Source organism: Hyla sarda, unplaced genomic scaffold, assembly GCF_029499605.1.
Source record: "Hyla sarda isolate aHylSar1 unplaced genomic scaffold, aHylSar1.hap1 scaffold_181, whole genome shotgun sequence".
In the NCBI taxonomy this organism is placed as follows: domain Eukaryota; kingdom Metazoa; phylum Chordata; class Amphibia; order Anura; family Hylidae; genus Hyla; species Hyla sarda.
In genome coordinates this window covers 205,361-229,809 of record NW_026608456.1, presented here as the reverse complement: position 1 = coordinate 229,809, position 24,449 = coordinate 205,361, and the positions used below count along the sequence as shown (strand labels likewise).

The window sequence follows — 24,449 nt, the reverse complement described above, 5'->3', positions numbered from 1 at the left end:
CCTGCACCCCATTGGACTTACCTGTGTGGGTTAAATCCGGGTTATTTGACAACCTATGGCGGTGATGGTTCTGCTCAGGCAGAGCAGTGCTGATGCTCCTCATAAAGCTGTCGCTGCTGTGAAGGTTCTAGGTGACATCACAAATCCCTATGGTTACATACACAACAAAGCTGGGTTGTTGTTGTTTACACTCTGCAAGGCCTGTGGAAGTGAGTGACATCATAGCACTGTAGTTCTGAGGGTTCTAGATGGATGCAACAATCTCCTGTTGCTTCTATGAAGGCCATAATAGACGACATCACCAAACAGCTCCATAGTCACATACACAGCAAAGGAGAGATGTTGTTTACACCTAGTGATGTCAGTGGTATTGAGTGACATCACAGCACAGTGCTAAGGCTCCTGGGCCTGGACACAGCAGCGGCTGCAATATCTCAACGGAGAATACGTTTATATATATGTGTGTGTGTGCGCGTATATATATATATATATATATATATATATATATATATATATATATTTCTCCGCCGAAATCACTTTTAAACCCATTTCCACCTTTTTTTCCCTTCTCTTCCTCTTACTTTTTTTTCACGTTTTTTTACGTTTTTCTCCTTTTCGCCTCTTTTCTGGGCGTATTATTCTTCTTTTTCTTCTTTTTTTTCGTCTAATGCAACCCCATCAGTGCAGCAATGCTTATTCAATACCGCCAGCAGATGGAGACACTGGGGGATAATTTTCTAAGGATTTATACTGATTTTTCCTGTCTGAATTTGTCGCACAGAAAGTTGCAGGCCAAATATGTGTGACATTTCTGCGACTTTAGCTTCTAGAGCATTTTTACAACATTATACATAGGTGCTGAATACATAAAAAGCGACTGTTCAGCGACAGACAAGTCGCATCGGCTGAAAGTAGGCCAGAATGTCAGTCCATGTTGGAGCAGGTTTAGATACAGTCTAAAGTATAGATCTCAAAGTCTGTGCACAGAATTTAGCAAGGGCCTCGCACCTTCTGATGCATCAGGTAGGTGCACAATAGCATAGCCTAACCCTCTGTACTTTGGTCTATATTGATGCGGGACATAGACAGCCAGCTGATGACCAATCCATTAGTGCAATGGATGGCTGGAAGCATTTGTCTTTGCCTTTGCAATACCACAGAAGCAATGCATGGTCAATGTACAGCAATGACACACCTGTGTGAACAGCCAGGAGACCCCCCCCCCCCATGTTATGTTACATAGTTACATAGTTAGTACGGTCGAAAAAAGACATATGTCCATCAAGTTCAACCAGGGAATTAAGGGGTAGGGGTGTGGCGCGATATTGGGGAAGGGATGAGATTTTATATTTCTTCATAAGCATTAATCTTATTTTGTCAATTAGGAACATTCAGCACCCACCCGCTATCAAGGCAGCTGCCTATCATGTCATGCCCTACCTGCACAGGTGTGCTGGCTACTCAAATGATCCAATTAAGGAGGCCATTTAGTCAGCAGCAGCAGAAGTCCTGTGCCTGGACGCTCCAACAGGGGCCAGACACAAGCAGAAGCAGCAGAAGCAGCAGCACCACCTTTTGTTTTTTGGCTGCAGCAGCAAGGCCCACAGGGCTGGCTAGCTGGCTAGCCAGCAAGCAGGTAGCAATGAAAGTAGGAATCTTTCTTTTTAACCCTGTAAGGGGGTGGTGCACTGTACCCGAAGATACTGCCATATCGGGTCAATGCATAGGGCGACGGAAGCAAGCTTCGAAATCGGCCCCCGTTCTCAAAAATCCATTTAATATATGGTCCCCAGATAGGGGACGTATCAGATATTAAACTGATAAGAACAGATACTACACTTGATCTTAGCCAAAAGGCCGAGAAGCGATAACCGTGAAAGGGGCGGGCCCAACAAGGTCCCCTTCATGGGCACTATCACTGCTTGCTGTCAGGGAGGCTGCCAGACAATTTTCCATGCACACTCTGGGCTGGGGGGCAGTCAACCACCAGTACACACAGCAGAACCTAAACCCATACCATTATTGCTAAGCAGCAAGACAGGGGCCCATTGCACTCCCACGGGGCCTTTTTAAATGCAATCCATAACCCGGATTTGCCAGGAACCCTTCTTACTCCTCCTACTTGCATGTGACACTGGGCTTAGGATCTGCATAGGAAACACACACACAAGCACACACCTACCTTTGTTGCCTGCAGATGCCTCCTTGGCTGTCCCCAAACGGTATCAAACCAACACCCACGGGAAGCTGTAAGCATAGAGGACATGCCTGCACCCCATTGGACTTACCTGTGTGGGTTAAATCCGGGTTATTTGACAACCTATGGCGGTGATGGTTCTGCTCAGGCAGAGCAGTGCTGATGCTCCTCATAAAGCTGTCGCTGCTGTGAAGGTTCTAGGTGACATCACAAATCCCTATGGTTACATACACAACAAAGCTGGGTTGTTGTTGTTTACACTCTGCAAGGCCTGTGGAAGTGAGTGACATCATAGCACTGTAGTTCTGAGGGTTCTAGATGGATGCAACAATCTCCTGTTGCTTCTATGAAGGCCATAATAGACGACATCACCAAACAGCTCCATAGTCACATACACAGCAAAGGAGAGATGTTGTTTACACCTAGTGATGTCAGTGGTATTGAGTGACATCACAGCACAGTGCTAAGGCTCCTGGGCCTGGACACAGCAGCGGCTGCAATATCTCAACGGAGAATACGTTTATATATATGTGTGTGTGTGCGCGTATATATATATATATATATATATATATATATATATATATATATATATTTCTCCGCCGAAATCACTTTTAAACCCATTTCCACCTTTTTTTCCCTTCTCTTCCTCTTACTTTTTTTTCACGTTTTTTTACGTTTTTCTCCTTTTCGCCTCTTTTCTGGGCGTATTATTCTTCTTTTTCTTCTTTTTTTTCGTCTAATGCATACCCCATCAGTGCAGCAATGCTTATTCAATACCGCCAGCAGATGGAGACACTGGGGGATAATTTTCTAAGGATTTATACTGATTTTTCCTGTCTGAATTTGTCGCACAGAAAGTTGCAGGCCAAATATGTGTGACATTTCTGCGACTTTAGCTTCTAGAGCATTTTTACAACATTATACATAGGTGCTGAATACATAAAAAGCGACTGTTCAGCGACAGACAAGTCGCATCGGCTGAAAGTAGGCCAGAATGTCAGTCCATGTTGGAGCAGGTTTAGATACAGTCTAAAGTATAGATCTCAAAGTCTGTGCACAGAATTTAGCAAGGGCCTCGCACCTTCTGATGCATCAGGTAGGTGCACAATAGCATAGCCTAACCCTCTGTACTTTGGTCTATATTGATGCGGGACATAGACAGCCAGCTGATGACCAATCCATTAGTGCAATGGATGGCTGGAAGCATTTGTCTTTGCCTTTGCAATACCACAGAAGCAATGCATGGTCAATGTACAGCAATGACACACCTGTGTGAACAGCCAGGAGACCCCCCCCCCCCCCCCCATGTTATGTTACATAGTTACATAGTTAGTACGGTCGAAAAAAGACATATGTCCATCAAGTTCAACCAGGGAATTAAGGGGTAGGGGTGTGGCGCGATATTGGGGAAGGGATGAGATTTTATATTTCTTCATAAGCATTAATCTTATTTTGTCAATTAGGAACATTCAGCACCCACCCGCTATCAAGGCAGCTGCCTATCATGTCATGCCCTACCTGCACAGGTGTGCTGGCTACTCAAATGATCCAATTAAGGAGGCCATTTAGTCAGCAGCAGCAGAAGTCCTGTGCCTGGACGCTCCAACAGCGGCCAGACACAAGCAGAAGCAGCAGAAGCAGCAGAAGCAGCAGCACCACCTTTTGTTTTTTGGCTGCAGCAGCAGCAAGGCCCACAGGGCTGGCTAGCTGGCTAGCCAGCAAGCAGGTAGCAATGAAAGTAGGAATCTTTCTTTTTAACCCTGTAAGGGGGTGGTGCACTGTACCCGAAGATACTGCCATATCGGGTCAATGCATAGGGCGACGGAAGCAAGCTTCGAAATCGGCCCCCGTTCTCAAAAATCCATTTAATATATGGTCCCCAGATAGGGGACGTATCAGATATTAAACTGATAAGAACAGATACTACACTTGATCTTAGCCAAAAGGCCGAGAAGCGATAACCGTGAAAGGGGCGGGCCCAACAAGGTCCCCTTCATGGGCACTATCACTGCTTGCTGTCAGGGAGGCTGCCAGACAATTTTCCATGCACACTCTGGGCTGGGGGGCAGTCAACCACCAGTACACACAGCAGAACCTAAACCCATACCATTATTGCTAAGCAGCAAGACAGGGGCCCATTGCACTCCCACGGGGCCTTTTTAAATGCAATCCATAACCCGGATTTGCCAGGAACCCTTCTTACTCCTCCTACTTGCATGTGACACTGGGCTTAGGATCTGCATAGGAAACACACACACAAGCACACACCTACCTTTGTTGCCTGCAGATGCCTCCTTGGCTGTCCCCAAACGGTATCAAACCAACACCCACGGGAAGCTGTAAGCATAGAGGACATGCCTGCACCCCATTGGACTTACCTGTGTGGGTTAAATCCGGGTTATTTGACAACCTATGGCGGTGATGGTTCTGCTCAGGCAGAGCAGTGCTGATGCTCCTCATAAAGCTGTCGCTGCTGTGAAGGTTCTAGGTGACATCACAAATCCCTATGGTTACATACACAACAAAGCTGGGTTGTTGTTGTTTACACTCTGCAAGGCCTGTGGAAGTGAGTGACATCATAGCACTGTAGTTCTGAGGGTTCTAGATGGATGCAACAATCTCCTGTTGCTTCTATGAAGGCCATAATAGACGACATCACCAAACAGCTCCATAGTCACATACACAGCAAAGGAGAGATGTTGTTTACACCTAGTGATGTCAGTGGTATTGAGTGACATCACAGCACAGTGCTAAGGCTCCTGGGCCTGGACACAGCAGCGGCTGCAATATCTCAACGGAGAATACGTTTATATATATGTGTGTGTGTGCGCGTATATATATATATATATATATATATATATATATATATATATATATTTCTCCGCCGAAATCACTTTTAAACCCATTTCCACCTTTTTTTCCCTTCTCTTCCTCTTACTTTTTTTTCACGTTTTTTTACGTTTTTCTCCTTTTCGCCTCTTTTCTGGGCGTATTATTCTTCTTTTTCTTCTTTTTTTTCGTCTAATGCATACCCCATCAGTGCAGCAATGCTTATTCAATACCGCCAGCAGATGGAGACACTGGGGGATAATTTTCTAAGGATTTATACTGATTTTTCCTGTCTGAATTTGTCGCACAGAAAGTTGCAGGCCAAATATGTGTGACATTTCTGCGACTTTAGCTTCTAGAGCATTTTTACAACATTATACATAGGTGCTGAATACATAAAAAGCGACTGTTCAGCGACAGACAAGTCGCATCGGCTGAAAGTAGGCCAGAATGTCAGTCCATGTTGGAGCAGGTTTAGATACAGTCTAAAGTATAGATCTCAAAGTCTGTGCACAGAATTTAGCAAGGGCCTCGCACCTTCTGATGCATCAGGTAGGTGCACAATAGCATAGCCTAACCCTCTGTACTTTGGTCTATATTGATGCGGGACATAGACAGCCAGCTGATGACCAATCCATTAGTGCAATGGATGGCTGGAAGCATTTGGTCTTTGCCTTTGCAATACCACAGAAGCAATGCATGGTCAATGTACAGCAATGACACACCTGTGTGAACAGCCAGGAGACCCCCCCCCCCCCCCCCCCATGTTATGTTACATAGTTACATAGTTAGTACGGTCGAAAAAAGACATATGTCCATCAAGTTCAACCAGGGAATTAAGGGGTAGGGGTGTGGCGCGATATTGGGGAAGGGATGAGATTTTATATTTCTTCATAAGCATTAATCTTATTTTGTCAATTAGGAACATTCAGCACCCACCCGCTATCAAGGCAGCTGCCTATCATGTCATGCCCTACCTGCACAGGTGTGCTGGCTACTCAAATGATCCAATTAAGGAGGCCATTTAGTCAGCAGCAGCAGAAGTCCTGTGCCTGGACGCTCCAACAGCGGCCAGACACAAGCAGAAGCAGCAGAAGCAGCAGCACCACCTTTTGTTTTTTGGCTGCAGCAGCAGCAAGGCCCACAGGGCTGGCTAGCTGGCTAGCCAGCAAGCAGGTAGCAATGAAAGTAGGAATCTTTCTTTTTAACCCTGTAAGGGGGTGGTGCACTGTACCCGAAGATACTGCCATATCGGGTCAATGCATAGGGCGACGGAAGCAAGCTTCGAAATCGGCCCCCGTTCTCAAAAATCCATTTAATATATGGTCCCCAGATAGGGGACGTATCAGATATTAAACTGATAAGAACAGATACTACACTTGATCTTAGCCAAAAGGCCGAGAAGCGATAACCGTGAAAGGGGCGGGCCCAACAAGGTCCCCTTCATGGGCACTATCACTGCTTGCTGTCAGGGAGGCTGCCAGACAATTTTCCATGCACACTCTGGGCTGGGGGGCAGTCAACCACCAGTACACACAGCAGAACCTAAACCCATACCATTATTGCTAAGCAGCAAGACAGGGGCCCATTGCACTCCCACGGGGCCTTTTTAAATGCAATCCATAACCCGGATTTGCCAGGAACCCTTCTTACTCCTCCTACTTGCATGTGACACTGGGCTTAGGATCTGCATAGGAAACACACACACAAGCACACACCTACCTTTGTTGCCTGCAGATGCCTCCTTGGCTGTCCCCAAACGGTATCAAACCAACACCCACGGGAAGCTGTAAGCATAGAGGACATGCCTGCACCCCATTGGACTTACCTGTGTGGGTTAAATCCGGGTTATTTGACAACCTATGGCGGTGATGGTTCTGCTCAGGCAGAGCAGTGCTGATGCTCCTCATAAAGCTGTCGCTGCTGTGAAGGTTCTAGGTGACATCACAAATCCCTATGGTTACATACACAACAAAGCTGGGTTGTTGTTGTTTACACTCTGCAAGGCCTGTGGAAGTGAGTGACATCATAGCACTGTAGTTCTGAGGGTTCTAGATGGATGCAACAATCTCCTGTTGCTTCTATTCTATGAAGGCCATAATAGACGACATCACCAAACAGCTCCATAGTCACATACACAGCAAAGGAGAGATGTTGTTTACACCTAGTGATGTCAGTGGTATTGAGTGACATCACAGCACAGTGCTAAGGCTCCTGGGCCTGGACACAGCAGCGGCTGCAATATCTCAACGGAGAATACGTTTATATATATGTGTGTGTGTGCGCGTATATATATATATATATATATATATATATATATATATATATATTTCTCCGCCGAAATCACTTTTAAACCCATTTCCACCTTTTTTTCCCTTCTCTTCCTCTTACTTTTTTTTCACGTTTTTTTACGTTTTTCTCCTTTTCGCCTCTTTTCTGGGCGTATTATTCTTCTTTTTCTTCTTTTTTTTCGTCTAATGCATACCCCATCAGTGCAGCAATGCTTATTCAATACCGCCAGCAGATGGAGACACTGGGGGATAATTTTCTAAGGATTTATACTGATTTTTCCTGTCTGAATTTGTCGCACAGAAAGTTGCAGGCCAAATATGTGTGACATTTCTGCGACTTTAGCTTCTAGAGCATTTTTACAACATTATACATAGGTGCTGAATACATAAAAAGCGACTGTTCAGCGACAGACAAGTCGCATCGGCTGAAAGTAGGCCAGAATGTCAGTCCATGTTGGAGCAGGTTTAGATACAGTCTAAAGTATAGATCTCAAAGTCTGTGCACAGAATTTAGCAAGGGCCTCGCACCTTCTGATGCATCAGGTAGGTGCACAATAGCATAGCCTAACCCTCTGTACTTTGGTCTATATTGATGCGGGACATAGACAGCCAGCTGATGACCAATCCATTAGTGCAATGGATGGCTGGAAGCATTTGTCTTTGCCTTTGCAATACCACAGAAGCAATGCATGGTCAATGTACAGCAATGACACACCTGTGTGAACAGCCAGGAGACCCCCCCCCCCCCCCCCCCCATGTTATGTTACATAGTTACATAGTTAGTACGGTCGAAAAAAGACATATGTCCATCAAGTTCAACCAGGGAATTAAGGGGTAGGGGTGTGGCGCGATATTGGGGAAGGGATGAGATTTTATATTTCTTCATAAGCATTAATCTTATTTTGTCAATTAGGAACATTCAGCACCCACCCGCTATCAAGGCAGCTGCCTATCATGTCATGCCCTACCTGCACAGGTGTGCTGGCTACTCAAATGATCCAATTAAGGAGGCCATTTAGTCAGCAGCAGCAGAAGTCCTGTGCCTGGACGCTCCAACAGCGGCCAGACACAAGCAGAAGCAGCAGAAGCAGCAGCACCACCTTTTGTTTTTTGGCTGCAGCAGCAGCAAGGCCCACAGGGCTGGCTAGCTGGCTAGCCAGCAAGCAGGTAGCAATGAAAGTAGGAATCTTTCTTTTTAACCCTGTAAGGGGGTGGTGCACTGTACCCGAAGATACTGCCATATCGGGTCAATGCATAGGGCGACGGAAGCAAGCTTCGAAATCGGCCCCCGTTCTCAAAAATCCATTTAATATATGGTCCCCAGATAGGGGACGTATCAGATATTAAACTGATAAGAACAGATACTACACTTGATCTTAGCCAAAAGGCCGAGAAGCGATAACCGTGAAAGGGGCGGGCCCAACAAGGTCCCCTTCATGGGCACTATCACTGCTTGCTGTCAGGGAGGCTGCCAGACAATTTTCCATGCACACTCTGGGCTGGGGGGCAGTCAACCACCAGTACACACAGCAGAACCTAAACCCATACCATTATTGCTAAGCAGCAAGACAGGGGCCCATTGCACTCCCACGGGGCCTTTTTAAATGCAATCCATAACCCGGATTTGCCAGGAACCCTTCTTACTCCTCCTACTTGCATGTGACACTGGGCTTAGGATCTGCATAGGAAACACACACACAAGCACACACCTACCTTTGTTGCCTGCAGATGCCTCCTTGGCTGTCCCCAAACGGTATCAAACCAACACCCACGGGAAGCTGTAAGCATAGAGGACATGCCTGCACCCCATTGGACTTACCTGTGTGGGTTAAATCCGGGTTATTTGACAACCTATGGCGGTGATGGTTCTGCTCAGGCAGAGCAGTGCTGATGCTCCTCATAAAGCTGTCGCTGCTGTGAAGGTTCTAGGTGACATCACAAATCCCTATGGTTACATACACAACAAAGCTGGGTTGTTGTTGTTTACACTCTGCAAGGCCTGTGGAAGTGAGTGACATCATAGCACTGTAGTTCTGAGGGTTCTAGATGGATGCAACAATCTCCTGTTGCTTCTATGAAGGCCATAATAGACGACATCACCAAACAGCTCCATAGTCACATACACAGCAAAGGAGAGATGTTGTTTACACCTAGTGATGTCAGTGGTATTGAGTGACATCACAGCACAGTGCTAAGGCTCCTGGGCCTGGACACAGCAGCGGCTGCAATATCTCAACGGAGAATACGTTTATATATATGTGTGTGTGTGCGCGTATATATATATATATATATATATATATATATATATATTTCTCCGCCGAAATCACTTTTAAACCCATTTCCACCTTTTTTTCCCTTCTCTTCCTCTTACTTTTTTTTCACGTTTTTTTACGTTTTTCTCCTTTTCGCCTCTTTTCTGGGCGTATTATTCTTCTTTTTCTTCTTTTTTTTCGTCTAATGCATACCCCATCAGTGCAGCAATGCTTATTCAATACCGCCAGCAGATGGAGACACTGGGGGATAATTTTCTAAGGATTTATACTGATTTTTCCTGTCTGAATTTGTCGCACAGAAAGTTGCAGGCCAAATATGTGTGACATTTCTGCGACTTTAGCTTCTAGAGCATTTTTACAACATTATACATAGGTGCTGAATACATAAAAAGCGACTGTTCAGCGACAGACAAGTCGCATCGGCTGAAAGTAGGCCAGAATGTCAGTCCATGTTGGAGCAGGTTTAGATACAGTCTAAAGTATAGATCTCAAAGTCTGTGCACAGAATTTAGCAAGGGCCTCGCACCTTCTGATGCATCAGGTAGGTGCACAATAGCATAGCCTAACCCTCTGTACTTTGGTCTATATTGATGCGGGACATAGACAGCCAGCTGATGACCAATCCATTAGTGCAATGGATGGCTGGAAGCATTTGTCTTTGCCTTTGCAATACCACAGAAGCAATGCATGGTCAATGTACAGCAATGACACACCTGTGTGAACAGCCAGGAGACCCCCCCCCCCCCCCCCCCATGTTATGTTACATAGTTACATAGTTAGTACGGTCGAAAAAAGACATATGTCCATCAAGTTCAACCAGGGAATTAAGGGGTAGGGGTGTGGCGCGATATTGGGGAAGGGATGAGATTTTATATTTCTTCATAAGCATTAATCTTATTTTGTCAATTAGGAACATTCAGCACCCACCCGCTATCAAGGCAGCTGCCTATCATGTCATGCCCTACCTGCACAGGTGTGCTGGCTACTCAAATGATCCAATTAAGGAGGCCATTTAGTCAGCAGCAGCAGAAGTCCTGTGCCTGGACGCTCCAACAGCGGCCAGACACAAGCAGAAGCAGCAGAAGCAGCAGCACCACCTTTTGTTTTTTGGCTGCAGCAGCAGCAAGGCCCACAGGGCTGGCTAGCTGGCTAGCCAGCAAGCAGGTAGCAATGAAAGTAGGAATCTTTCTTTTTAACCCTGTAAGGGGGTGGTGCACTGTACCCGAAGATACTGCCATATCGGGTCAATGCATAGGGCGACGGAAGCAAGCTTCGAAATCGGCCCCCGTTCTCAAAAATCCATTTAATATATGGTCCCCAGATAGGGGACGTATCAGATATTAAACTGATAAGAACAGATACTACACTTGATCTTAGCCAAAAGGCCGAGAAGCGATAACCGTGAAAGGGGCGGGCCCAACAAGGTCCCCTTCATGGGCACTATCACTGCTTGCTGTCAGGGAGGCTGCCAGACAATTTTCCATGCACACTCTGGGCTGGGGGGCAGTCAACCACCAGTACACACAGCAGAACCTAAACCCATACCATTATTGCTAAGCAGCAAGACAGGGGCCCATTGCACTCCCACGGGGCCTTTTTAAATGCAATCCATAACCCGGATTTGCCAGGAACCCTTCTTACTCCTCCTACTTGCATGTGACACTGGGCTTAGGATCTGCATAGGAAACACACACACAAGCACACACCTACCTTTGTTGCCTGCAGATGCCTCCTTGGCTGTCCCCAAACGGTATCAAACCAACACCCACGGGAAGCTGTAAGCATAGAGGACATGCCTGCACCCCATTGGACTTACCTGTGTGGGTTAAATCCGGGTTATTTGACAACCTATGGCGGTGATGGTTCTGCTCAGGCAGAGCAGTGCTGATGCTCCTCATAAAGCTGTCGCTGCTGTGAAGGTTCTAGGTGACATCACAAATCCCTATGGTTACATACACAACAAAGCTGGGTTGTTGTTGTTTACACTCTGCAAGGCCTGTGGAAGTGAGTGACATCATAGCACTGTAGTTCTGAGGGTTCTAGATGGATGCAACAATCTCCTGTTGCTTCTATGAAGGCCATAATAGACGACATCACCAAACAGCTCCATAGTCACATACACAGCAAAGGAGAGATGTTGTTTACACCTAGTGATGTCAGTGGTATTGAGTGACATCACAGCACAGTGCTAAGGCTCCTGGGCCTGGACACAGCAGCGGCTGCAATATCTCAACGGAGAATACGTTTATATATATGTGTGTGTGTGCGCGTATATATATATATATATATATATATATATATATATATATATATTTCTCCGCCGAAATCACTTTTAAACCCATTTCCACCTTTTTTTCCCTTCTCTTCCTCTTACTTTTTTTTCACGTTTTTTTACGTTTTTCTCCTTTTCGCCTCTTTTCTGGGCGTATTATTCTTCTTTTTCTTCTTTTTTTTCGTCTAATGCATACCCCATCAGTGCAGCAATGCTTATTCAATACCGCCAGCAGATGGAGACACTGGGGGATAATTTTCTAAGGATTTATACTGATTTTTCCTGTCTGAATTTGTCGCACAGAAAGTTGCAGGCCAAATATGTGTGACATTTCTGCGACTTTAGCTTCTAGAGCATTTTTACAACATTATACATAGGTGCTGAATACATAAAAAGCGACTGTTCAGCGACAGACAAGTCGCATCGGCTGAAAGTAGGCCAGAATGTCAGTCCATGTTGGAGCAGGTTTAGATACAGTCTAAAGTATAGATCTCAAAGTCTGTGCACAGAATTTAGCAAGGGCCTCGCACCTTCTGATGCATCAGGTAGGTGCACAATAGCATAGCCTAACCCTCTGTACTTTGGTCTATATTGATGCGGGACATAGACAGCCAGCTGATGACCAATCCATTAGTGCAATGGATGGCTGGAAGCATTTGTCTTTGCCTTTGCAATACCACAGAAGCAATGCATGGTCAATGTACAGCAATGACACACCTGTGTGAACAGCCAGGAGACCCCCCCCCCCCCCCCCCCATGTTATGTTACATAGTTACATAGTTAGTACGGTCGAAAAAAGACATATGTCCATCAAGTTCAACCAGGGAATTAAGGGGTAGGGGTGTGGCGCGATATTGGGGAAGGGATGAGATTTTATATTTCTTCATAAGCATTAATCTTATTTTGTCAATTAGGAACATTCAGCACCCACCCGCTATCAAGGCAGCTGCCTATCATGTCATGCCCTACCTGCACAGGTGTGCTGGCTACTCAAATGATCCAATTAAGGAGGCCATTTAGTCAGCAGCAGCAGAAGTCCTGTGCCTGGACGCTCCAACAGCGGCCAGACACAAGCAGAAGCAGCAGAAGCAGCAGCACCACCTTTTGTTTTTTGGCTGCAGCAGCAGCAAGGCCCACAGGGCTGGCTAGCTGGCTAGCCAGCAAGCAGGTAGCAATGAAAGTAGGAATCTTTCTTTTTAACCCTGTAAGGGGGTGGTGCACTGTACCCGAAGATACTGCCATATCGGGTCAATGCATAGGGCGACGGAAGCAAGCTTCGAAATCGGCCCCCGTTCTCAAAAATCCATTTAATATATGGTCCCCAGATAGGGGACGTATCAGATATTAAACTGATAAGAACAGATACTACACTTGATCTTAGCCAAAAGGCCGAGAAGCGATAACCGTGAAAGGGGCGGGCCCAACAAGGTCCCCTTCATGGGCACTATCACTGCTTGCTGTCAGGGAGGCTGCCAGACAATTTTCCATGCACACTCTGGGCTGGGGGGCAGTCAACCACCAGTACACACAGCAGAACCTAAACCCATACCATTATTGCTAAGCAGCAAGACAGGGGCCCATTGCACTCCCACGGGGCCTTTTTAAATGCAATCCATAACCCGGATTTGCCAGGAACCCTTCTTACTCCTCCTACTTGCATGTGACACTGGGCTTAGGATCTGCATAGGAAACACACACACAAGCACACACCTACCTTTGTTGCCTGCAGATGCCTCCTTGGCTGTCCCCAAACGGTATCAAACCAACACCCACGGGAAGCTGTAAGCATAGAGGACATGCCTGCACCCCATTGGACTTACCTGTGTGGGTTAAATCCGGGTTATTTGACAACCTATGGCGGTAATGGTTCTGCTCAGGCAGAGCAGTGCTGATGCTCCTCATAAAGCTGTCGCTGCTGTGAAGGTTCTAGGTGACATCACAAATCCCTATGGTTACATACACAACAAAGCTGGGTTGTTGTTGTTTACACTCTGCAAGGCCTGTGGAAGTGAGTGACATCATAGCACTGTAGTTCTGAGGGTTCTAGATGGATGCAACAATCTCCTGTTGCTTCTATGAAGGCCATAATAGACGACATCACCAAACAGCTCCATAGTCACATACACAGCAAAGGAGAGATGTTGTTTACACCTAGTGATGTCAGTGGTATTGAGTGACATCACAGCACAGTGCTAAGGCTCCTGGGCCTGGACACAGCAGCGGCTGCAATATCTCAACGGAGAATACGTTTATATATATGTGTGTGTGTGCGCGTATATATATATATATATATATATATATATATATATATATATATATATATTTCTCCGCCGAAATCACTTTTAAACCCATTTCCACCTTTTTTTCCCTTCTCTTCCTCTTACTTTTTTTTCACGTTTTTTTACGTTTTTCTCCTTTTCGCCTCTTTTCTGGGCGTATTATTCTTCTTTTTCTTCTTTTTTTTCGTCTAATGCATACCCCATCAGTGCAGCAATGCTTATTCAATACCGCCAGCAGATGGAGACACTGGGGGATAATTTTCTAAGGATTTATACTGATTTTTCCTGTCTGAATTTGTCGCACAGAAAGTTGCAGGCCAAATATGTGTGACATTTCTGCGACTTTAGCTTCTAGAGCATTTTTACAACATTATACATAGGTGCTGAATACATAAAAAGCGACTGTTCAGCGACAGACAAGTCGCATCGGCTGAAAGTAGGCCAGAATGTCAGTCCATGTTGGAGCAGGTTTAGATACAGTCTAAAGTATAGATCTCAAAGTCTGTGCACAGAATTTAGCAAGGGCCTCGCACCTTCTGATGCATCAGGTAGGTGCACAATAGCATAGCCTAACCCTCTGTACTTTGGTCTATATTGATGCGGGACATAGACAGCCAGCTGATGACCAATCCATTAGTGCAATGGATGGCTGGAAGCATTTGTCTTTGCCTTTGCAATACCACAGAAGCAATGCATGGTCAATGTACAGCAATGACACACCTGTGTGAACAGCCAGGAGACCCCCCCCCCCCCCCCCCCCATGTTATGTTACATAGTTACATAGTTAGTACGGTCGAAAAAAGACATATGTCCATCAAGTTCAACCAGGGAATTAAGGGGTAGGAGGGGTGTGGCGCGATATTGGGGAAGGGATGAGATTTTATATTTCTTCATAAGCATTAATCTTATTTTGTCAATTAGGAACATTCAGCACCCACCCGCTATCAAGGCAGCTGCCTATCATGTCATGCCCTACCTGCACAGGTGTGCTGGCTACTCAAATGATCCAATTAAGGAGGCCATTTAGTCAGCAGCAGCAGAAGTCCTGTGCCTGGACGCTCCAACAGCGGCCAGACACAAGCAGAAGCAGCAGAAGCAGCAGCAGCACCACCTTTTGTTTTTTGGCTGCAGCAGCAGCAGCAAGGCCCACAGGGCTGGCTAGCTGGCTAGCCAGCAAGCAGGTAGCAATGAAAGTAGGAATCTTTCTTTTTAACCCTGTAAGGGGGTGGTGCACTGTACCCGAAGATACTGCCATATCGGGTCAATGCATAGGGCGACGGAAGCAAGCTTCGAAATCGGCCCCCGTTCTCAAAAATCCATTTAATATATGGTCCCCAGATAGGGGACGTATCAGATATTAAACTGATAAGAACAGATACTACACTTGATCTTAGCCAAAAGGCCGAGAAGCGATAACCGTGAAAGGGGCGGGCCCAACAAGGTCCCCTTCATGGGCACTATCACTGCTTGCTGTCAGGGAGGCTGCCAGACAATTTTCCATGCACACTCTGGGCTGGGGGGCAGTCAACCACCAGTACACACAGCAGAACCTAAACCCATACCATTATTGCTAAGCAGCAAGACAGGGGCCCATTGCACTCCCACGGGGCCTTTTTAAATGCAATCCATAACCCGGATTTGCCAGGAACCCTTCTTACTCCTCCTACTTGCATGTGACACTGGGCTTAGGATCTGCATAGGAAACACACACACAAGCACACACCTACCTTTGTTGCCTGCAGATGCCTCCTTGGCTGTCCCCAAACGGTATCAAACCAACACCCACGGGAAGCTGTAAGCATAGAGGACATGCCTGCACCCCATTGGACTTACCTGTGTGGGTTAAATCCGGGTTATTTGACAACCTATGGCGGTGATGGTTCTGCTCAGGCAGAGCAGTGCTGATGCTCCTCATAAAGCTGTCGCTGCTGTGAAGGTTCTAGGTGACATCACAAATCCCTATGGTTACATACACAACAAAGCTGGGTTGTTGTTGTTTACACTCTGCAAGGCCTGTGGAAGTGAGTGACATCATAGCACTGTAGTTCTGAGGGTTCTAGATGGATGCAACAATCTCCTGTTGCTTCTATGAAGGCCATAATAGACGACATCACCAAACAGCTCCATAGTCACATACACAGCAAAGGAGAGATGTTGTTTACACCTAGTGATGTCAGTGGTATTGAGTGACATCACAGCACAGTGCTAAGGCTCCTGGGCCTGGACACAGCAGCGGCTGCAATATCTCAACGGAGAATACGTTTATATATATGTGTGTGTGTGCGCGTATATATATATATATATATATATATATATATATATATATTTCTCCGCCGAAATCACTTTTAAACCCATTTCCACCTTTTTTTCCCTTCTCTTCCTCTTACTTTTTTTTCACGTTTTTTTACGTTTTTCTCCTTTTCGCCTCTTTTCTGGGCGTATTATTCTTCTTTTTCTTCTTTTTTTTCGTCTAATGCATACCCCATCAGTGCAGCAATGCTTATTCAATACCGCCAGCAGATGGAGACACTGGGGGATAATTTTCTAAGGATTTATACTGATTTTTCCTGTCTGAATTTGTCGCACAGAAAGTTGCAGGCCAAATATGTGTGACATTTCTGCGACTTTAGCTTCTAGAGCATTTTTACAACATTATACATAGGTGCTGAATACATAAAAAGCGACTGTTCAGCGACAGACAAGTCGCATCGGCTGAAAGTAGGCCAGAATGTCAGTCCATGTTGGAGCAGGTTTAGATACAGTCTAAAGTATAGATCTCAAAGTCTGTGCACAGAATTTAGCAAGGGCCTCGCACCTTCTGATGCATCAGGTAGGTGCACAATAGCATAGCCTAACCCTCTGTACTTTGGTCTATATTGATGCGGGACATAGACAGCCAGCTGATGACCAATCCATTAGTGCAATGGATGGCTGGAAGCATTTGTCTTTGCCTTTGCAATACCACAGAAGCAATGCATGGTCAATGTACAGCAATGACACACCTGTGTGAACAGCCAGGAGACCCCCCCCCATGTTATGTTACATAGTTACATAGTTAGTACGGTCGAAAAAAGACATATGTCCATCAAGTTCAACCAGGGAATTAAGGGGTAGGGGTGTGGCGCGATATTGGGGAAGGGATGAGATTTTATATTTCTTCATAAGCATTAATCTTATTTTGTCAATTAGGAACATTCAGCACCCACCCGCTATCAAGGCAGCTGCCTATCATGTCATGCCCTACCTCACAGGTGTGCTGGCTACTCAAATGATCCAATTAAGGAGGCCATTTAGTCAGCAGCAGCAGAAGTCCTGTGCCTGGACGCTCCAACAGCGGCCAGACACAAGCAGAAGCAGAAGCAGCAGAAGCAGCAGCAGCACCACCTTTTGTTTTTTGGCTGCAGCAGCAGCAGCAAGGCCCACAGGGCTGGCTAGCTGGCTAGCCAGCAAGCAGGTAGCAATGAAAGTAGGAATCTTTCTTTTTAACCCTGTAAGGGGGTGGTGCACTGTACCCGAAGATACTGCCATATCGGGTCAATGCATAGGGCGACGGAAGCAAGCTTCGAAATCGGCCCCCGTTCTCAAAAATCCATTTAATATATGGTCCCCAGATAGGGGACGTATCAGATATTAAACTGATAAGAACAGATACTACACTTGATCTTAGCCAAAAGGCCGAGAAGCGATAACCGTGAAAGGGGCGGGCCCAACAAGGTCCCCTTCATGGGCACTATCACTGCTTGCTGTCAGGGAGGCTGCCAGACAATTTTCCATGCACACTCTGGGCTGGGGGGCAGTCAACCACCCAGTACACACAGCAGAACCTAAACCCATACCATTATTGCTAAGCAGCAAGACAGGGGCCCATTGCACTCCCACGGGGCCTTTTTAAATGCAATCCATAACCCGGATTTGCCAGGAACCCTTCTTACTCCTCCTACTTGCATGTGACACTGGGCTTAGGATCTGCATAGGAAACACACACACAAGCACACACCTACCTTTGTTGCCTGCAGATGCCTCCTTGGCTGTCCCCAAACGGTATCAAACCAACACCCACGGGAAGCTGTAAGCATAGAGGACATGCCTGCACCCCATTGGACTTACCTGTGTGGGTTAAATCCGGGTTATTTGACAACCTATGGCGGTGATGGTTCTGCTCAGGCAGAGCAGTGCTGATGCTCCTCATAAAGCTGTCGCTGCTGTGAAGGTTCTAGGTGACATCACAAATCCCTATGGTTACATACACAACAAAGCTGGGTTGTTGTTGTTTACACTCTGCAAGGCCTGTGGAAGTGAGTGACATCATAGCACTGTAGTTCTGAGGGTTCTAGATGGATGCAACAATCTCCTGTTGCTTCTATGAAGGCCATAATAGACGACATCACCAAACAGCTCCATAGTCACATACACAGCAAAGGAGAGATGTTGTTTACACCTAGTGATGTCAGTGGTATTGAGTGACATCACAGCACAGTGCTAAGGCTCCTGGGCCTGGACACAGCAGCGGCTGCAATATCTCAACGGAGAATACGTTTATATATATGTGTGTGTGTGCGCGTATATATATATATATATATATATATATATATATATATATATATTTCTCCGCCGAAATCACTTTTAAACCCATTTCCACCTTTTTTTCCCTTCTCTTCCTCTTACTTTTTTTTCACGTTTTTTTACGTTTTTCTCCTTTTCGCCTCTTTTCTGGGCGTATTATTCTTCTTTTTCTTCTTTTTTTTCGTCTAATGCATACCCCATCAGTGCAGCAATGCTTATTCAATACCGCCAGCAGATGGAGACACTGGGGGATAATTTTCTAAGGATTTATACTGATTTTTCCTGTCTGAATTTGTCGCACAGAAAGTTGCAGGCCAAATATGTGTGACATTTCTGCGACTTTAGCTTCTAGAGCATTTTTACAACATTATACATAGGTGCTGAATACATAAAAAGCGACTGTTCAGCGACAGACAAGTCGCATCGGCTGAAAGTAGGCCAGAATGTCAGTCCATGTTGGAGCAGGTTTAGATACAGTCTAAAGTATAGATCTCAAAGTCTGTGCACAGAATTTAGCAAGGGCCTCGCACCTTCTGATGCATCAGGTAGGTGCACAATAGCATAGCCTAACCCTCTGTACTTTGGTCTATATTGATGCGGGACATAGACAGCCAGCTGATGACCAATCCATTAGTGCAATGGATGGCTGGAAGCATTTGTCTTTGCCTTTGCAATACCACAGAAGCAATGCATGGTCAATGTACAGCAATGACACACCTGTGTGAACAGCCAGGAGACCCCCCCCATGTTATGTTACATAGTTACATAGTTAGTACGGTCGAAAAAAGACATATGTCCATCAAGTTCAACCAGGGAATTAAGGGGTAGGGGTGTGGCGCGATATTGGGGAAGGGATGAGATTTTATATTTCTTCATAAGCATTAATCTTATTTTGTCAATTAGGAACATTCAGCACCCACCCGCTATCAAGGCAGCTGCCTATCATGTCATGCCCTACCTGCACAGGTGTGCTGGCTACTCAAATGATCCAATTAAGGAGGCCATTTAGTCAGCAGCAGCAGAAGTCCTGTGCCTGGACGCTCCAACAGCGGCCAGACACAAGCAGAAGCAGAAGCAGCAGAAGCAGCAGCAGCACCACCTTTTGTTTTTTGGCTGCAGCAGCAGCAGCAAGGCCCACAGGGCTGGCTAGCTGGCTAGCCAGCAAGCAGGTAGCAATGAAAGTAGGAATCTTTCTTTTTAACCCTGTAAGGGGGTGGTGCACTGTACCCGAAGATACTGCCATATCGGGTCAATGCATAGGGCGACGGAAGCAAGCTTCGAAATCGGCCCCCGTTCTCAAAAATCCATTTAATATATGGTCCCCAGATAGGGGACGTATCAGATATTAAACTGATAAGAACAGATACTACACTTGATCTTAGCCAAAAGGCCGAGAAGCGATAACCGTGAAAGGGGCGGGCCCAACAAGGTCCCCTTCATGGGCACTATCACTGCTTGCTGTCAGGGAGGCTGCCAGACAATTTTCCATGCACACTCTGGGCTGGGGGGCAGTCAACCACCAGTACACACAGCAGAACCTAAACCCATACCATTATTGCTAAGCAGCAAGACAGGGGCCCATTGCACTCCCACGGGGGCCTTTTTAAATGCAATCCATAACCCGGATTTGCCAGGAACCCTTCTTACTCCTCCTACTTGCATGTGACACTGGGCTTAGGATCTGCATAGGAAACACACACACAAGCACACACCTACCTTTGTTGCCTGCAGATGCCTCCTTGGCTGTCCCCAAACGGTATCAAACCAACACCCACGGGAAGCTGTAAGCATAGAGGACATGCCTGCACCCCATTGGACTTACCTGTGTGGGTTAAATCTGGGTTATTTGACAACCTATGGCGGTGATGGTTCTGCTCAGGCAGAGCAGTGCTGATGCTCCTCATAAAGCTGTCGCTGCTGTGAAGGTTCTAGGTGACATCACAAATCCCTATGGTTACATACACAACAAAGCTGGGTTGTTGTTGTTTACACTCTGCAAGGCCTGTGGAAGTGAGTGACATCATAGCACTGTAGTTCTGAGGGTTCTAGATGGATGCAACAATCTCCTGTTGCTTCTATGAAGGCCATAATAGACGACATCACCAAACAGCTCCATAGTCACATACACAGCAAAGGAGAGATGTTGTTTACACCTAGTGATGTCAGTGGTATTGAGTGACATCACAGCACAGTGCTAAGGCTCCTGGGCCTGGACACAGCAGCGGCTGCAATATCTCAACGGAGAATACGTTTATATATATGTGTGTGTGTGCGCGTATATATATATATATATATATATATATATATATATATATATATATATATTCTCCGCCGAAATCACTTTTAAACCCATTTCCACCTTTTTTTCCCTTCTCTTCCTCTTACTTTTTTTTCACGTTTTTTTACGTTTTTCTCCTTTTCGCCTCTTTTCTGGGCGTATTATTCTTCTTTTTCTTCTTTTTTTTCGTCTAATGCATACCCCATCAGTGCAGCAATGCTTATTCAATACCGCCAGCAGATGGAGACACTGGGGGATAATTTTCTAAGGATTTATACTGATTTTTCCTGTCTGAATTTGTCGCACAGAAAGTTGCAGGCCAAATATGTGTGACATTTCTGCGACTTTAGCTTCTAGAGCATTTTTACAACATTATACATAGGTGCTGAATACATAAAAAGCGACTGTTCAGCGACAGACAAGTCGCATCGGCTGAAAGTAGGCCAGAATGTCAGTCCATGTTGGAGCAGGTTTAGATACAGTCTAAAGTATAGATCTCAAAGTCTGTGCACAGAATTTAGCAAGGGCCTCGCACCTTCTGATGCATCAGGTAGGTGCACAATAGCATAGCCTAACCCTCTGTACTTTGGTCTATATTGATGCGGGACATAGACAGCCAGCTGATGACCAATCCATTAGTGCAATGGATGGCTGGAAGCATTTGTCTTTGCCTTTGCAATACCACAGAAGCAATGCATGGTCAATGTACAGCAATGACACACCTGTGTGAACAGCCAGGAGACCCCCCCATGTTATGTTACATAGTTACATAGTTAGTACGGTCGAAAAAAGACATATGTCCATCAAGTTCAACCAGGGAATTAAGGGGTAGGGGTGTGGCGCGATATTGGGGAAGGGATGAGATTTTATATTTCTTCATAAGCATTAATCTTATTTTGTCAATTAGGAACATTCAGCACCCACCCGCTATCAAGGCAGCTGCCTATCATGTCATGCCCTACCTGCACAGGTGTGCTGGCTACTCAAATGATCCAATTAAGGAGGCCATTTAGTCAGCAGCAGCAGAAGTCCTGTGCCTGGACGCTCCAACAGCGGCCAGACACAAGCAGAAGCAGAAGCAGCAGAAGCAGCAGCAGCACCACCTTTTGTTTTTTGGCTGCAGCAGCAGCAGCAAGGCCCACAGGGCTGGCTAGCTGGCTAGCCAGCAAGCAGGTAGCAATGAAAGTAGGAATCTTTCTTTTTAACCCTGTAAGGGGGTGGTGCACTGTACCCGAAGATACTGCCATATCGGGTCAATGCATAGGGCGACGGAAGCAAGCTTCGAAATCGGCCCCCGTTCTCAAAAATCCATTTAATATATGGTCCCCAGATAGGGGACGTATCAGATATTAAACTGATAAGAACAGATACTACACTTGATCTTAGCCAAAAGGCCGAGAAGCGATAACCGTGAAAGGGGCGGGCCCAACAAGGTCCCCTTCATGGGCACTATCACTGCTTGCTGTCAGGGAGGCTGCCAGACAATTTTCCATGCACACTCTGGGCTGGGGGGCAGTCAACCACCAGTACACACAGCAGAACCTAAACCCATACCATTATTGCTAAGCAGCAAGACAGGGGCCCATTGCACTCCCACGGGGCCTTTTTAAATGCAATCCATAACCCGGATTTGCCAGGAACCCTTCTTACTCCTCCTACTTGCATGTGACACTGGGCTTAGGATCTGCATAGGAAACACACACACAAGCACACACCTACCTTTGTTGCCTGCAGATGCCTCCTTGGCTGTCCCCAAACGGTATCAAACCAACACTCACGGGAAGCTGTAAGCATAGAGGACATGCCTGCACCCCATTGGACTTACCTGTGTGGGTTAAATCCGGGTTATTTGACAACCTATGGCGGTGATGGTTCTGCTCAGGCAGAGCAGTGCTGATGCTCCTCATAAAGCTGTCGCTGCTGTGAAGGTTCTAGGTGACATCACAAATCCCTATGGTTACATACACAACAAAGCTGGGTTGTTGTTGTTTACACTCTGCAAGGCCTGTGGAAGTGAGTGACATCATAGCACTGTAGTTCTGAGGGTTCTAGATGGATGCAACAATCTCCTGTTGCTTCTATGAAGGCCATAATAGACGACATCACCAAACAGCTCCATAGTCACATACACAGCAAAGGAGAGATGTTGTTTACACCTAGTGATGTCAGTGGTATTGAGTGACATCACAGCACAGTGCTAAGGCTCCTGGGCCTGGACACAGCAGCGGCTGCAATATCTCAACGGAGAATACGTTTATATATATGTGTGTGTGTGCGCGTATATATATATATATATATATATATATATATATATATATATATATATATTTCTCCGCCGAAATCACTTTTAAACCCATTTCCACCTTTTTTTCCCTTCTCTTCCTCTTACTTTTTTTTCACGTTTTTTTACGTTTTTCTCCTTTTCGCCTCTTTTCTGGGCGTATTATTCTTCTTTTTCTTCTTTTTTTTCGTCTAATGCATACCCCATCAGTGCAGCAATGCTTATTCAATACCGCCAGCAGATGGAGACACTGGGGGATAATTTTCTAAGGATTTATACTGATTTTTCCTGTCTGAATTTGTCGCACAGAAAGTTGCAGGCCAAATATGTGTGACATTTCTGCGACTTTAGCTTCTAGAGCATTTTTACAACATTATACATAGGTGCTGAATACATAAAAAGCGACTGTTCAGCGACAGACAAGTCGCATCGGCTGAAAGTAGGCCAGAATGTCAGTCCATGTTGGAGCAGGTTTAGATACAGTCTAAAGTATAGATCTCAAAGTCTGTGCACAGAATTTAGCAAGGGCCTCGCACCTTCTGATGCATCAGGTAGGTGCACAATAGCATAGCCTAACCCTCTGTACTTTGGTCTATATTGATGCGGGACATAGACAGCCAGCTGATGACCAATCCATTAGTGCAATGGATGGCTGGAAGCATTTGTCTTTGCCTTTGCAATACCACAGAAGCAATGCATGGTCAATGTACAGCAATGACACACCTGTGTGAACAGCCAGGAGACCCCCCCCATGTTATGTTACATAGTTACATAGTTAGTACGGTCGAAAAAAGACATATGTCCATCAAGTTCAACCAGGGAATTAAGGGGTAGGGGTGTGGCGCGATATTGGGGAAGGGATGAGATTTTATATTTCTTCATAAGCATTAATCTTATTTTGTCAATTAGGAACATTCAGCACCCACCCGCTATCAAGGCAGCTGCCTATCATGTCATGCCCTACCTGCACAGGTGTGCTGGCTACTCAAATGATCCAATTAAGGAGGCCATTTAGTCAGCAGCAGCAGAAGTCCTGTGCCTGGACGCTCCAACAGCGGCCAGACACAAGCAGAAGCAGAAGCAGCAGAAGCAGCAGCAGCACCACCTTTTGTTTTTTGGCTGCAGCAGCAGCAGCAAGGCCCACAGGGCTGGCTAGCTGGCTAGCCAGCAAGCAGGTAGCAATGAA

At 45.9% G+C, this 24,449-nt stretch overlaps 10 non-coding genes across 10 annotated transcripts; all 10 read right to left on the bottom strand.

Annotated features, from left to right (window-relative positions):
* Nucleotides 1-1,678: 1,678 nt before the first annotated feature.
* On the bottom strand, nucleotides 1,679-1,869 carry LOC130314182 (U2 spliceosomal RNA). Its single transcript, XR_008861919.1, has one exon. It is a non-coding gene; the product is annotated as a U2 spliceosomal RNA (small nuclear RNA).
* Nucleotides 1,870-3,965: 2,096 nt separating this feature from the next.
* LOC130314180 (U2 spliceosomal RNA) lies at nucleotides 3,966-4,156 on the bottom strand. Its single transcript, XR_008861918.1, has one exon. It is a non-coding gene; the product is annotated as a U2 spliceosomal RNA (small nuclear RNA).
* Nucleotides 4,157-6,244: 2,088 nt separating this feature from the next.
* Nucleotides 6,245-6,435, bottom strand: LOC130314179 (U2 spliceosomal RNA). Its single transcript, XR_008861917.1, has one exon. It is a non-coding gene; the product is annotated as a U2 spliceosomal RNA (small nuclear RNA).
* A 2,091-nt stretch (nucleotides 6,436-8,526) lies between these two features.
* Nucleotides 8,527-8,717, bottom strand: LOC130314178 (U2 spliceosomal RNA). Its single transcript, XR_008861916.1, has one exon. It is a non-coding gene; the product is annotated as a U2 spliceosomal RNA (small nuclear RNA).
* Nucleotides 8,718-10,796: 2,079 nt separating this feature from the next.
* LOC130314177 (U2 spliceosomal RNA) lies at nucleotides 10,797-10,987 on the bottom strand. Its single transcript, XR_008861915.1, has one exon. It is a non-coding gene; the product is annotated as a U2 spliceosomal RNA (small nuclear RNA).
* A 2,085-nt stretch (nucleotides 10,988-13,072) lies between these two features.
* LOC130314176 (U2 spliceosomal RNA) lies at nucleotides 13,073-13,263 on the bottom strand. Its single transcript, XR_008861914.1, has one exon. It is a non-coding gene; the product is annotated as a U2 spliceosomal RNA (small nuclear RNA).
* Nucleotides 13,264-15,364: 2,101 nt separating this feature from the next.
* LOC130314174 (U2 spliceosomal RNA) lies at nucleotides 15,365-15,555 on the bottom strand. Its single transcript, XR_008861912.1, has one exon. It is a non-coding gene; the product is annotated as a U2 spliceosomal RNA (small nuclear RNA).
* Nucleotides 15,556-17,637: 2,082 nt separating this feature from the next.
* LOC130314173 (U2 spliceosomal RNA) lies at nucleotides 17,638-17,828 on the bottom strand. Its single transcript, XR_008861911.1, has one exon. It is a non-coding gene; the product is annotated as a U2 spliceosomal RNA (small nuclear RNA).
* A 2,087-nt stretch (nucleotides 17,829-19,915) lies between these two features.
* Nucleotides 19,916-20,106, bottom strand: LOC130314172 (U2 spliceosomal RNA). The gene has a single exon (XR_008861910.1). It is a non-coding gene; the product is annotated as a U2 spliceosomal RNA (small nuclear RNA).
* Nucleotides 20,107-22,197: 2,091 nt separating this feature from the next.
* Nucleotides 22,198-22,388, bottom strand: LOC130314171 (U2 spliceosomal RNA). The gene has a single exon (XR_008861909.1). It is a non-coding gene; the product is annotated as a U2 spliceosomal RNA (small nuclear RNA).
* Between the last annotated feature and the right edge of the window lie 2,061 nt (nucleotides 22,389-24,449).